We start from the raw sequence: 14,424 nt of genomic DNA, 5'->3' as shown, positions 1-14,424 counted from the left end.
GGACAAGGCGGCCGTTTGTAATGGTGCTTTGTAATTACCTGCAGTGGATTGTAACCCAGGATCTCTCTGTGCTCTGGGTCTAGTGCCAACAGGGTTAGAGAGGCAGATGAAGTGCTGAGATGATAAGGGGGCAAAGATGAAGGATTTTTATCAAAAAGTTGTCTTTTCAGATCATAGAATTGACGGTTGTTATACAACTTAGAAAATGCAGAAGTAGATTAAAAAGTAAAAATCACTGATCATCTAACTTCTCAGATAATCGCTATTAAATTTTGGAGTGTTTCTTCTGGCCTTTTAAAAATATATATATGAGACAAAATTTGCAGTATGTCTCATATCCTGCTTTTATTTGTGGGCATGTTTCATCTTATTAGGTAGTCCTCAAACATGAGCTTTTTATTGGCTACGTAGTATTGTACTGCATGTACTGTCATCTATTGAGCTGTACCTAGGAAGTAGCATGTCTTCAGCGAAGGCTGAAGAGACCATCTGCGGAGAGTCCAGAAGGCGAGGTAATGAGACCCTCTGAGGGGGATCTGGCTGAGCGTCACTGGCCATGTAACCGTCTGGGAGAAAGTCAGTTCATGCAGGGGGCTGTGAAAAAAACGCCTGCCTTAGGCATAAGCCGAGGGTGTCCAAGAAGCAGACGGAGAGCAGTGTGACTAGGAGGGAGCAAACAGGGAGAAGAGCAGGAGATGAGTCAGTGAGGTGGCGGTGTCAGGTCACTTAGGTGACAGCAAGACATCGGGAATTTACTCTGAGTACCAACAGAAGACTTTGGGGACTCATAAGAAGGGACGTGCTTGGAATTGAATTACGTTTTAAGATGTTCTCTCTGGCTGCCGTTAGCAGAATTAACTGTGGAGGAACAAGAGTGGAAGCCGAAGCCAGTGCGAAGCCCTCGCGGTCAGTCGCATGAGGGATTATGCTGGCTTGGACTGCGCTGGTAGCTGTGAAGGCAGTGAGCGGTGGTTGGATTAAGGATAGATCTCAGGATAAAACCAACGAAACTGAACGATGGATTGGATGTAAGGTAAAGGGGAAAAGCAGTCAAGGATGACCCTACATGTCTGGCTCAAGCAACTGGAAAAGTGGAGTTGACTTTACAGAGGTAGGAAGGCCTTGGAGAAGGAAAGGTTGTGCGTTGCTGGGAGAAGCGGGGTAACCGAGGGTTCTGCTTTGGACAAGTTAGATTTGAGATTATTTTATTACATTCAGTGAAGATGTCAACCAGGGGGCGGAGCTAGATACGCCTTTGGATGTCATCAGCGTACACGTGGTATTGATCGTCACAGGACCGAATGAGATCGCCGGGATGGCCAGCACGAAAAGAAGAGGGAAAAAGAAGAGGTTGGAGGACTGAACTCTAGGGAATTTCAACTTTTACATACCACAAAGATATGAAATAAGAATGAGAATGGATGACCACCGATCTAGGAGGAAAAACCGACGGCGCGTAGAGTCACAGCAGCCAAGAGAAGTATTGCAAGAAGGAGGAGGAGCCCCTCTGCATGGAAAGCCGCTGAGAGACTAAAATAACAATTTTCCATTAAATTTGGCAGTGAAATGGTGAAGATTATGGCCTGAATTAGTTGGCTGAGGAGAAAATATTAGGCGATGGAGTGGAAATAAGAGTGAGAGGATTCCCTTATATTCATAATTCACTAAGGTTTTTTTTTTTAAATCTTAAATATTTAATTTTATCCCAACATATTTTTTTGCATCTGTTGAGAATGAGTTTTCTCCTTCAATCTGGCAATGCTGATTACATTCAGATATTTTATGATGTTGAAACATCCTTACACGATGGGAAAACTCTATTAAATTATGATGTATCCTTTATATAGTTTTATACATATATGCATGTGGAATTCAGTTTGTTCTTATTTTACTTAGGATTTTCCTGTCTATGTTCATAAATGAGATATGATTGTTTTGTGATTATCTTTTCTGATGCTATCTCTTCCTAGTTTTAGTTTCAAAGTTATACTAGCTGCATAAAATGAGTTAGGCAGCTTTTCTACTTTTTCAATTATCTAAAGTAATTTATATAATACTAGAATTATCTATTTAATTCCTATAAAACTATCTGGGTCCAGGGTCTTTGGAGGTTAGGTTGTTAAGGACGGTATAGAGAATATTTTACTTGCAGATTCCATTGCTATAATGGTTACGGGTTTATTGTTTAGCTTTTCCTCTTCTTCTTGGGTCAATGTTAAAGATGTCATTTCTTTGCTATTTGCTCTCAGATCATTTCTCTGCCTTCCTGGGGCAACCTACATTTCTGTGAGTCCCTAGCCAATTAACTAGTTTGGGCCAGTGATTAGCACTAACAGAAGACTAGTGGGTAGAAGGAAGGGAGGGGCCAAGCCATCTCTCCTGTCCCCTCTCTGCCTCCACTGTGGCTGTCTCTTCTGAAGTTCCAGCTCTCACAAAACAGCCTTTCCCTAGGGCCCAGCTCCCTTTCTGTTCCTGCCCAAATTCAGCTCCCTGTGGTAACAACCCTGGTTCTTACACTTCAATAATACCAACCCCTCTTGGTCCCTCCAGCCCTAGGGTAATAGGTAATAGCTTCCTGCCTCACTACCTGCTGTTCCACTTTGAAGTTCTCTTTTTGTAGCGAATTTCTTGTATTAAATTCCTTTTATTGGACTACCTAGAGAGGCTCTGTTGCTCTGTTTTCATGACTGGACCATGACTGATCCAGATCGTTTATATTTCTCTGAAAAATCATCTACTTCATTTGGGTTTTCTAGTTTATTGGCATACATATGAAAAATTATTGGCCTAATATTTAATTAGGATGTTTAGGATCTCTGCAGTATCATAGTTGTGTCCTCTTTTTCATTCCCAATATTATTTGTTCTTTCTCTCTCTCTCTCTCTGCCCCCACCCTATGCTTTTCCATCTTGCTAAAGATCTCAAAATCTATTCAGTTTACCATTTGCGCTAAAACATGGCAGGTCGGGGGGAGGGGGGAGGCACTATACCGTGTATACCAGCTTAATGAACAAAAGTTACAATTGGAAGGATGAGAAAGAAAATATTGGTAGTCTATGAAAGATAAATTGAATGGCTAGGCAAAAGAAATGGAAAGAAAGCTTTTAATTATGTACCAGTCTATACATTTTGAATTTTGAACCATGTGAATGACGCGCCTATTCAAAAGATTAGATGTAAAAGTGTACAAAAACAGATTTTAGAGTTGCTTGCCTTTCTCTTATTTAGTTCTTTTAAATATTTTTAATTTATGCTTTTTAAATTATTTTTTCTTACCTTTCATTCTGTCTAGGTTTACTCTGTTCTTCTAGATCACTTATTTTCAGTTTTCTTATCTTTTTAATAAGTGAACTTAAGACTACAATTTATCTTTAAATACCATTTCAGCCTAGCTCAGTTTTTTACAGGTGGTAATTTCATAGTGTTTATTTCTAAATATTTTATTATTTCCGTTGTGATTTTTCTTAATCATTGGATTAAAGTATATTTTTATTATTTCAAATATGTAAGTTTTTTAGATTTTATTTTTATCATTGATTTCTAATTTAAATGTACCATGACAAGAGATTGTGGTCTATATGGCAACTTTACTTTGAAATTTGTCACCTTATTTTGATGGTCCATTTTATACAGGTTCTACTAGTGCTTGAAATCAGAGTGTATTTCCTATTAGATGTGTGTGTGTGTGTGTGTACGTGCACGCATGTTCACATTAGCTCAAACTTGATAACTTTATTTTTAACATTTGATTTCCTTATAATTGATTGATTGATTGGTTTTTAATATGTGTGTTCAAATATCCCACTGCATTTTGCAAAATTGTCTATGATCGTCAGTTTTTGCTTTACTAATATCAAGACCATGTTGTTAGTTGCATAGGAGTTTATGATAATTGCACTCTTGGTAGAGTGATACTTATATTATCTAGTGTCTCATTTTTGTTTTTACTCATGCTTATATTGTATGTTTTCTGGTATTAATAAGTCTCTACCATCTGCTGTGTGTGCACGAGTATGTGTATTTGTGTATTTGTTCCATTCTTTGTTTTTGTATTTTCAGAATCTCTTTAAGCTGTGTATCTTGAAAGAAGTACAGAACTTAACTTTTTAAAAGAATACAATGTGATGAATGAAAGAAATAAAACTGTCTTTATTTTCAGGTAACATGATCGTATATCTATAAAATTCAAAAGGAATCTACCAAAAACTACAAATACCAAAAAAAAAAAAAAAAACCCCTCTCATAACTTATAAGTGAGTTCAGCAAGGGTCAGGACATAAGATCAACATGCTAAAATAAATTTAATTTCTGTATGCTAATCGCAAACAAGTAGAAACCTAAATTTTTAAAAAATGCAACACTACTTACAATTGCTCCGAAGAATTATAAATATTTAAGCGTAATCTAAGAAAGTTGTATAGAATCTGTATGATGAAAATTATGAGATGCTGATGAAAGAAATCAAGGATGATCCGGATAAATGAAGAGACGTACTATGTTCATGGATTCAAAGACTCAACATAATAAAGGTGTCGGTTTCTTCAAATTAATGTACAAGTTTAATGCTATTTCTGTAAAAATGCCAACAAGATCTTTATAGACATAGTTAAGATTATTCTAGAATTAATATGAGATAGTAAAGGAACTAGAAAAGCTAAAGCAATTTTGAAAAAAGAAAAAGAAAATTAGTCTAATTTCAAGACATATGGAGCTATAGTAATCGAGACTGTGTGGCATTAGTGGAAGGACAGACACATAGATTAGTGGAGCAGAACAGAGGACCCAGAAAGGCGCCCACACGAATATGCTCAACTTACTTTTGACAAAGGTGCAAAAGCAATTCAATGAGGAAAGGACAGTCCTTCCAAAATATGGGTTGAACCAATTGGACATTCCTTAAGAAAAAAAAAAGGAAAAAGAAAAAAAGAACCCACATCTGAATCTTATACTGTATATAAAAATTAACTAAATTAAAAATGAATCACAGACTTAAATGTAAAATGTAAAACTATGAAAGTTTAGGGGGAAAAAAACATAAGAGAAATCTTTGGGACCCAGAGCTAGGCAAAGTTCTTAAACTTGATTCCAAAAGCACAAATCTATAAAAGAAAAAGCTGATAATTTGGGCTTCATCAAAATTAAAAATATTTGCTCTCAGAAAGAGCTTCTTAAGAGGATGAAAAGACAAATTACAACTTGGGAGAAAATATTTGCAAGACATATATCTGACGAATGACTTGTATCTAGAAAATATAAAGAGTTCTCAAAGCATAATAGTAAATAAACAAACAATCAAATTGGAAAATGGATGAAAACATGAACAAACACGTCACCAAAAATAACATACAGATGGCAAGTAAGCATATGAAATGATGTTCAACTTCATTAGCCCTTAAGGAAATGTAAATTAAAACCACAATGAGATATCACTGCACACCTATCGGAATGGCTAAAATTAAAAATAATGACTTCATCAAATACTAGCAAGAATGCAGAGAAACTGGATCATTGATATACTGCTAATAGAACGTTAAATGGAATCGCCATTCTGGAAAAGAGTTTGGCAGTTTCTTTTTAAAAGTAAACGTGTACTTATCATATGATTCAGCAACTGCACTCCTGGGCATTTACCACAGAGAAAGAAGAATTTATGTTCATGCAGAAACTTGTACATGACTGTTCATAGCAGCTTTATTTATAATAGCCCCAAACTGGAAACTATCCAGTTGTTTTTCAAGAGGTGAGTGCATCAACAAACTGTGGTATATCCATGCCAAGGAAGAGCGCTCAGCAATAAAAGGAAGACAGTAAGGATAAATGCAACAGCTTGGATGAAACTCAAGGGAATGATGATGGATGGGGAAAAAAGGTTACATACTGAATGATTCCATTTATATAACCCTCTTGAAATAGAATTACAGCGATAGGGAAAAGTTTCGTGGTTGCCAGGGGTCAGGGATGGATGGGAGAGCAAGTGGGTGTGGCATTGAAGGGGTAACAGGAGGGGGCCCTACGATGATGGAACATTTTTCTGTCTTGATTGTGGTGGTAGTTACAGGAAACTCTTGATGTGCAGGCATTTTACTCAGGAATCTTTTGCACTTTGCAATCAGATAGAGCAAGATAACGACAACCCGAAAACGCTAAGAATGTTGTTACAACTGAAAAATACAGTTTCCACGGAGGATGTAGAAATTTGTGTTCATGCCACAGAAACTACAGTATTCATCAAGGAGAATTACATGTTCATTTCATATTTTATACAGTGCGTGGACAATAAAAATTATTCCTTTGGGTTCAGTATGATAAATACTGGATACCATCTGTATGAAAAAAATCAGTATATTACATATTGGATGTCATCCGTGTGAAAAAAAAGTTGAAAAAAATCATTCGAATTTTAAAAAGTATGTAGATATTTGGCCTTTTATCAACTAGAAAATTTCCTCTAATGTTGGCTAGAAAATCATTCTGAAAGCAATCCATCTAAAATTTCAGGAAGTAAAAGTTTTAGGATCACTAAATGTTTTCCTTTTGACATATTCTGGAGCACAATTAGGAACAAACTATCCTAAACGGTTCTTCAGTCAAAGAAGGAGACAAAATGGACTCCTCCTTGCTTCGAGTCCTTTCATGAAATATCAGTCTTTATAAGTATCCAAAATTTCGAATCTGCTTTTTCATATCTACTTGTTCTTGAAGATGGTCGTTTTTAGTTGATTCCTACAAATAACAACTCAACTGTGTAAATATCCACAATCATGCACTGAGGTAAGAAAAATTCGAGACTTTGACCAGCTAAATTTTCAGGAGGGTAAATACTATAAATCCATTCTATCTTATTTTCTTATAATTTTCATAAATCGAGTGCCTGTTTTGTGTAAAAATCACTCCACTACAGCGGTGAGGATTTTTAAAATATCTTATCTTCTGTTTAGGTCCGATTTCATCAGCTCAGGGAATCAAGCATCTACCTGCATCAAGTACACGTTGCACCCGGATTACCAGGAAAATCAAACTGAAAGGTAGCAGGCATGCAGAAATATAGTCACTTATTTTACTTATTCCTTATTTCTCCTCGGGCGGTGCAATGGGCCCAGGGTAATTAGGAGCTCCATGGATTCAGAACACTACTGGGTGAGCCACAATTCTGACAACCTGTCTCCAATCTTCCTTCAGGAAGCACCTCCGACTCATCCTTCTATGCAAAGGAGCCCAACCTGCAGAGAGGCAGAGGCACGTTAGCGAACATTCCCTCTGCCAAGAGAATGTTAGCACCAAAGCATTTACTCAATGGCCCCTTGCATTCTGCAAAACATAACTAGTTGTCCTGGCTGAGCTCTTTTCTTTCCCAAGGGTGAAATAGTTTTCATCTAAGACATTTTATTAATTCTGTTTCATCAGGAGCTCAGACTGAAAGTGTCCCTTTTACTTCAAAGGATCCCAAAGTCCTCAAAAAGTTACGGGCTGGATGATAACTTCCTGTTTGAAGATCAGCCCCCTCTGAAGTGCTGGTCTGTACTGAATTTTAAATCTAATATTGATTCTAACTAAATGTGCCGTGGGGTTGGTTAGAGTCACTGAACATCGGGCAAGGAAAGCCTCGGTTTTCAGCTTTTTGTACATGGTATTAGATATATTAGCATTTGCATTTCAATAGGTTTTGAATGCCAGATAGTAGTCAAGTATTTTTCAAAAAAATGAATGCAGCTATCATATATCTTTATGCTTTAAAAAATGTTGTAGATGTGTTATCACTTTAAGCCGTTTTACTGTCTTCTTGTATGTGGCTGGAACACAGTGTTTACGACTTGAAATGCTAGCGCCTTGTGTTCGTCTGCTCCTTAACAGGCCCCTGTATCCTCACATTCAGTTCTGTGAACCAAGTAGGACAAGTTTCTTGTTGATTAGCTTTATTTATGAGCAATTGTAGAATTTTAGAGATGATGCAAGCATTAACCTTCTGATATAGATAGACAAGCACCAAATTACCAGTAAAGTCAAGATCAAACATGTAATTAGTATTAGGCCTAGGATTAGAGTTCACGGCTCCTTAATCCTGGTCTAATGTCCATGAAGGCAGAAGGGCCTAGAAATACATATGAATGTTTGGTCCGTTCAGAAACCACCTGAGATATCCCTGATACTTTGTAATGAGTCTATTAGTAGTATAAAAATTGTGACTTCTGACATGTTATCAGCAAAATCAATGATCTCATGAACCCATTATCAGGTATTTAAGAACTATGTTTTGAGGGCTTTGAAAGGCAAAGGAAGATCCCCGAAGGAGCTCTCTGCAAATGGGCAGCTTTCCCAGATAGCCCCAGACAGGAAAAAGAACCAACAGATGTACGGATCCGAGTTCTTTTACTAGTTCTAGCGTGACGTCTCATTGTGTGTGTAAGACCCTCTGACTTCACAACCAGGGTTAGCACTCTGATTGAGGATGTCGACTACATTGGCATTCTTTCAAGATGCTAAAATTCAAGCAAGCTCTTGTCACTTAAATGAAACCTGCAGAACTGTAAATTCGTCACATGTGACAAATCATATTCAAAATCACCAAGGTTTTACAACCCCACCCTCTTCATCACATGTAGTGTATTTCTGAATGCTTCGTGTGTGTCAGGCAATCTTATTTAATTTCCCTAATAAACCAGTGTGGTAGATCTTATAATTGATATTGCCTCCATTTTAAAAACAAAGAAATTGAGATTTAGACAAGTTATGTAACTTGCCCGAGGTCATGAAGCTAGTAACGGCAGGGCTGGGGTTTGTGTCCAAGTCTCTCTAACTGCAGTTTAGCTCCAAATCACTATGATATATAGAAGCTTCGTTTCGTTACAGGTGGCGGTAAGAGTTCATGAAAGAAGATATTTCTATATCCCCAGTGCCTAGAACTGTGCTTGACACCTAATGATATTTAGTAAATATTGGTTGGATACACAAATGAATAAATTAACAAGACAAAAAACAAAACAAAACAAAACACTGCCTGCATCTTCAAATGGGCTTGTAAAGTTCCTAGCAAATCGATAAGGTTATGCCTGACCCAGGAAAGCTTTTCAAACGAGTCTTTACCGTTACCTTGTCGTCTTGACCAAATTGCTTCAAAGGTGTCACAATGTGAACTGCAGAGGAGTGCCCTGCGTAATTGCTGCTCTCTGCTATGCTTTTTAGTTGTAAACTGCTGGAGATACTACATAGTGGGAAATATTTGTACCCCTGGAGAATAAACTTAGAAAGCAAATCTATTTCAATCCTTGCTGTTCTTCAATGTCTCTTAGTGAATTTGCAAGAAGTATATTCTGAATGGGAAAGCTAGCGGTTAAGCCTGGTGTCTGGAGTTGGCCTTGCCAGCCAGCTTCCATAACTTAGGTAATTATTATCTGAATTACCTCTGCCTCAGTTTTCTCATTTGGAAAACACTGTGTCTTCTAGGGTTGTCCTGAGAACTAAATGAGTTAATTTACGTGAGCTCTGTGGCATAGTGCTCAATGTACAGTACGTGATCAATAAATGTTAACTATAACTACATCACGAGTATCTTGTTTCCTTCAATGTATGGAAAGAAACTTAATTCAATCTTCAGCAAGTAGGTATTAAATGCCCCCCACGTGCCATCCTCTGCTCCAGGGGAGAGAGAAACAAGGTGATTGTCTGCTTTCCTGGGCCTTGTATTCTAGAAGGAGACTTGGAAGATAAATAAAATAAGATGCACTCTATGTTTGGTGGTGACCCATGGCTCAAAGAAGGGTCAGAGAGTGTGGGAGATGGTGGGAAAATTATTTCCTATCGGGTGGCAGAGAAGTTCTCTGAGGGACACACCTGAAAGGGGTGAAGTAGGATCCCGCAGACACCTGGGACAGAGCATTTCAACAGAGGGAGTTCTTCCTAGATGTAAAAAAAGGCAGCAAGGCCAGGACGCAGAGAGAATTGAATGAGGAATGACAGGAGATGGAGCCTGCGAAGCAGAGGGGGGGCAGGTCCATGAGGACTTGGATTCTGTTCTGAACGAGATGGCAACCATCAGTTGGTTGTGAGCAGCGGATGGACGCCATCTGACATGTTTGAAGAGCACTGTGGCCGCGGTGTGGGTAGCTGACTGTAAAGGGGCAGGGTTCAAAGCAGGAACACTGCTGCGTTGGTCCAGATGAAGGATGATGGAGGTTTGGACCATGAGAGTAGCAGAAGGCAAGGTGAGTGATGGTCAGATTCTGGATATATTTTAAAGGGAGAGCTGACGTGATTTGCTGTGGGTTGGATTTTCCATGTGAGAGAAAGAGGAGAGTCAAGGAGGAGCCAAAAGTTTTTATACCAAGGCATTGGTAGACTTATTTTGCCATTTTCTGTGCTATGGGAACACTAGAAAGAAAGAACATGTTACAGTTCTCCAGGGAAACAGAACCAATAAAATGTGTGTGTATGTGTGTGTGTGTGTGTGTGTGTGTGTGTGTGTGTATTATAAGGAGTTGGCTCATGTGATTATGGAGGCTGATGAGTCCCAAGATCTGCAGTTGAGCTGGCAAGCTGCAGACCGAGGAAAGTTGATGATGTACTGCTAGTCCCATGGCCGGCAGGCTCAAGGCCCAGGAAGAGACAGAATGTTTAAGCTTGAGTGTAAAGGCAGGAAAAATCCAATGTCCCAGTTTGAAGGCAATCAGGAGGGAGGAATTCTCTCCTACTTGGGGAGGTCAGCCTTTTTGTTCCAGTCAGGCCTTCAACTGATTGGACGAGGCCCATCCACATCAGGGAGGGCCATGTTTTACCGTCTACTGATTTAAATGTTAATCTCATCCAAAAGCACCCTCACAGAAACACCCAGGATAATGTTTGGCCAACTCTCTGGGCACCCCATGGCCCAGTCAAGTTGACACATAAAGTTAAGCACCACAGAGGAAGGGCATGTTTGGACAGAGAGTCAGGAGTGCCGCTTCAGACATGTCAAAGTCCTCGAAGGAGAGACGTAGTGACGCGATTTTGGGTGTAGAGACCAGTGTCCTTGAGATGCGGTTATTGTTTTTTTCCTTGTACATCCCGTATGCAATCCTGATATGAAATTCCTCGTGTTAATACTGACTTTAATTGACTCTGCCCTAGTGATGAAGATTAAATTGCCAATTTACTGACACTTGTTTAGCTATGTCGGAAACCTTATTCTTTAAGACGTCACGGCCTCTCACTTTTCTGAACCTTTGCCTTTGCCGCTTCATCTTTCTGGATGCCTTCTCATCTGTCCACCTGGAAAATACGTTTTTAAGATTCATGAGATGGTGTCACTTCCTCCTTGAATCTTTTCCTGAATCATTTAGCAAACTTCTGACTAGATACTTCCATTCTTTCTTCTCTTCAGATTTTCCCTCTATTCCTTTTTTCTGTTCTCTGTTTCTTTCTTTCTAGAAAATAGAGAGTTTTCATTTTTCTCTCTTCATTACATATGTATATACAACTAAAGCAATAAGGGAAAGAACAAATGGTAGTAAAAAGCACCTAAAATTCCAGAGGAATGATGTTTAACTACCTTTCTACAGTTTACTAGATTTATATATGCAAAATTACATAATTTTATGAGTATTTTTGTAACTTGATTTATAGCCTGCTTTTTAAAATCAACAATATGTCATGAAAATCTTCTACTGTCAATCAATATAGTTGAATGTGACTCATTTTAACACTGGTTTATTTGAGTGTATGGCTATAATATACTTTATTTATCCCATCCCCCAATAGTGGTTTTCAGTCATTTTCACTTTTTTTGCTACAATAAGTAATGTAATGATTCATGAGTATCTTTACATGAGTCTTTTTAATTGTTGCATGTATTTCATTATTGGGATGTAATTTATTTAATCAGTCTCTGATTGATGGATATTTCAATCATACACCCGCACACACATACACACGGGCGCACAATTGAAAGAAAGGAAGGAAGGAAAATGTTGGAAAAGGGAGGGTTATTGGCCCATATAACTGAAAATTCCTAGGTATCTTGGCTTTAGGCCCAGCTGGATCCAGGACAGAAATGGGGTCATGAGGATGATCTCTGTATTTTGGCTCTAGGTTCGCTTTGTTTTCAAACAGGCTTTGTCCATTTTATAGCAAAGCTGGCCCCGGGCAGCTGCAAGCTCAGAGTCCTTCACATCCATGATTTCTGAATCAGAAAATGTTCCTTTTCTGGTAGTTCCAGCATCATTCTCATAGCTTTAATTGGACCAGCTTGAGTCGCATGCTCATCTTTCAATCAGTCGCTGAGTTCAGGACGAAGGTGATCGGGGTGGCCACCATGCTCCCGGAGCCAGGGAAGTTTCAGTCTGCCCGCCCCTCTGCAAACTTCATGGGATGAGAATGTAGGTAGGAGGGTTTTGAAAGGAAAAAAAAAAAAGTGTTTTGTTATCAGATGACATAGGCATGGAAATTGAGAAGCAACAAGACTTAAGACAGATTAACATAGTTTATTTTATGCTTTTGTGGAAAATACAGTTTTTAATGATAAATCTGTAAAACATCGATCTATATGATGTCTATGGTTTAAACTTCAGCTTAACCAACAGATGCCACACCATTTCTACTTTAAGGTTGAATGAGATTCCTGTCCCTTGCCAATCAGCCTTGTCTTCTTGTCTTTTTGCAACATCTGTCAGTTACTCATCCGTGGATGGTGAGCAGAATTGGGTCAATGAACTTCCACTGTCCTGGGCAGCCATTACTAGCCATGACTTCATACCTGTGCCAGGTCTGAGGTATTATAGACTTTTTACCTTTCCCATGCTGAAGATTTCCTTTAACAGAGGATTGGTAGGAGGGAATGCAGAAGGAATGAAGGGCATGGCAGCCAAAGCTGAGACCTTTTTTTTTGAATCTCATGGGCACTAACATAACTGTTCCTAAAATCATTGCATTTTGAATCAGATTATTTTCTAGCCTCACCACAAGCCAGTGTGTAACCAGAGGCATGACTGGATCAAGGTATGTGGATGACCTGGTTAGTTTCATCATTTGGCGAAACCTGAAATCACTTTGGCATTTACTCAGAGGAGAAACTGAGGGTAATGGAAGAGCCTAGATCACTAGCAGCTGTCCCCTTCTGCAGTCCCAAGCTTTCACACCCCACTCAGTAAGACAAAGCCCTGTGGTACCAGGACACACCCTCCTTAGCATTCAGATTTTCAACCATTTACCTTTGCATGACTCCAGAGTCTCATAAACCTCACCCACCACTACGCCAGGCAGGAAATCCTAGTGATGCTTCTGAACATGCGCAGTATTCCTGCTGGAGTTGTAGAAAGTACAGTTTTCTCCATCTCGTCACACATGAAACCTGCTCCACTCAGGAATGAAGAAACAATTGAGGATGCTTAGGTTAAGCAATGGGTCATTAAACTCTGGAGTCAAAGTTAACCAATCCAGAGCCAACGTGAACCAGGCTTCGGTGACATCTAGAAGAGAAGAATGACATGATACCATGCGTGTGATGGGGGCTGGCGAATGGGTGGAGGAGGGAGGGAGAGTTCGCCCATAAAACAAGAGGAAACATAGAACTGTTTACAAACTCTTTTAGCTGTGGAACACTTTATTCGAAAGAAATTTTATTCCACATCGAAAATGAAGGCAGTTGGGTTGAAGAGGGCAAAGACCCAACCGATTTCTCTCCCCACCTACGACAGCCCCTGAGGCCCCTCCGAGGGAATTCTTGGGGTTCAACGTGGCTTAAAAATCGCTGACCTAGACTGTCTACTAGAATAACAGTGAAGAATGCAGTTTGCTCAGAGACAAACTGATGTTGCCTCGGCTTTGTTCCAGTGTTAAAAAGGGAGCACGCTGCTGAGGAACAGGCAATATCAAACCATTAAATAGATACCTCTGGGCAATTTTTCATCAGACAACGAAAGTGTTGCTTTGTGTTCTTAAACTGTTGTGTCTTATTATTTTTAAACTTTTCGGCGATGTGTGTAGGATGATAAACCTTTCCTTAATTCTGGGGTGTAATTCTAACTAAGTTTAGGTCCATCGTTTTTTCCGATCCCCTTCTTACGACTTTTGTTTTAACAGTGACACACCTTTTCCTAGCCCTCCCTCAAACTTCGAGAAGTCAAGAGCTGACAGGACTCGTCTTCTGTTAACCTGCTGCATTACTTACATTTCCATCTCCCCACTAGATTATCAAGCCTCCTTGGAGAGGAAAATGTTTATGTTTAAGTACGCATCCCTTGCACCTAACACAGGACTTGTCAATCGTCGATAAATATTTGCTGAATGGATGACAGTCAGAGCAACAGAATGGCTACAAGACCCCTACGACAGTGACAAAACTATACAAAGGGGAATCCAAAGACGGAGGCTTTGGAGCTGATTTGAATGCAAGTTATGTAAACTCTTTAAACCTTCATTCTCTCATCTATAAAATGGGAGTAATGATATGGTGGT

Source organism: Pteropus vampyrus, unplaced genomic scaffold, assembly GCF_000151845.1.
Source record: "Pteropus vampyrus isolate Shadow unplaced genomic scaffold, Pvam_2.0 Scaffold243, whole genome shotgun sequence".
Classification (NCBI taxonomy): Eukaryota; Metazoa; Chordata; class Mammalia; order Chiroptera; family Pteropodidae; genus Pteropus; species Pteropus vampyrus.
This window is presented reverse-complemented; position numbering follows the sequence as displayed.